This window comes from Scleropages formosus, chromosome 9 (genome assembly GCF_900964775.1).
Source record: "Scleropages formosus chromosome 9, fSclFor1.1, whole genome shotgun sequence".
Lineage (NCBI taxonomy): Eukaryota > Metazoa > Chordata > Actinopteri > Osteoglossiformes > Osteoglossidae > Scleropages > Scleropages formosus.
Window position 1 is genome coordinate 14738658 of NC_041814.1, and position 1705 is coordinate 14740362.

Genomic DNA, 1705 nt, shown 5'->3' on the forward strand with positions numbered 1-1705 from the left:
TAATATTTGACTTTGTTTATGATTAGCTAAATTTGACAAAAATTGCACAGAACATGTGCACTCGGTAAAAGTTTGGGCTCTAGAACAGTATTGGAGTAATGAAATAATTTAACGAAACGGAACCACTGGGAAAGCGCATTAAGTCTGTAAGGTCTATCATAGACACTCATAATTCATGTCCTCAGTTTCCCCCTCGATACCTTTAATTATGCAAATGACAGCATTTTTCACTGCAGAGCCTATTTTACAATGTTTAACAATACCACAGACACAACTGAAACATGATTTATGTATTCATTAAAAGCCCAGCTATTTGCAGCACACTTTCTACATTAGCGCCAGAGACCCAACTGCTCTCACCTCCCAGGGTCCTGCACAGACTAGGACTGACCTTGAGCAAGCCGCTGTCAATATTAACCTAGTTATCTTCATGTGTAAGGCCTGCTATCACTCTCCAGAGAATCACACCAATCAATCTTTTATGGAATGTGCTGATTAGTACATATTGTACAGTGGGTACAGAAAACTGCCTGGAGCTCAATACTTTTGATGGCCAACGAGAGTTTTGCTTCTTACAATGCAACCCATATTAATGCCATGTTATCACCTACAAATGCAATATTTTATTAAATGTAGATCCTGGGCAACCAGGACACATCTTCTGGGACCACTGCTTTTTAAAATCTTTTTTAAATTCTTTAATAATCAGTGACAAAGTGAGCAGTTGCTGATATTTCTATTGACCTACAGCGAAAGCTAAAAACATCTATGCAGGAACATTGACTTAGCCAGCAATTAAGTTATGGAGACAGGTTGTGTGATTTAATCCATTTTCCAAATATTTTATTTATCATCTGCAAAGCATCAGAACTGTCACAATTGTATGCAATTTGCATGTCAGTAGCAACACAAGGAATTAATTGCACATATACCGTGGCCTAGTTCCAGTTGAGAACAGCGAACCATCTCCTAGTAAAGGAACTAAAACTCACTACTCCAGAGATGCCTTTAATGGGCCACTTAAGCATTTTGTTTTAAGTTTGCCCAAAGAGGACTTGCAGGAGCACTGACATTATAAATCAAATTTTCCTATAAGGCACCCATTATTTTTTCAGAAAGTAAGAGGAGAACCCAAAAAATTTCCCCACAAACAGTCCTGATGTTTTCAAATGCTGTTGGTTTACCTTGAGAAGGTGCAGGTACCTCACAAGGTGAGTCTTTTTGTGGAGGAGAAGCCAGTCCACAGTCAGGGTAACTCTGGCCTTTCAAAAAACAAAAATCTGTCTTAAAAAGGTTTAACAGCACTAATTTGGTCCAGAGGAGCCCAAAGTTCCTGAGCAACTTTAATCAGGAGCTCTGCATAAAGGTTTCTCTATTCCCCACTCCTTCCTCCTCGACACGGCCCTTAATTAGACCCCCGAAGTCCTGCGTGGAGGGAGGGTGCATGGAGGCAGCAACGGCTGCAGCCACCGAGGAATAAATTAAAGCCAGACAGAGAGAATAATAAAGTAATAATGAGCTCGCTGCTGCCCGGTGTGCCAACCCTTGGCATAGCCTAGAGAAAATTTATCACCCTGTAATATGTCCTGCGCATTAAATCACAGCTCCTGCCACCACCAAGCCTTGGAAAGAGAGGGAAAAAAAAAAAAAACACTGGGAAAACAAAGGTTTAAAAAAATGCAGAGACCTCGAGCAAGACAAGGTA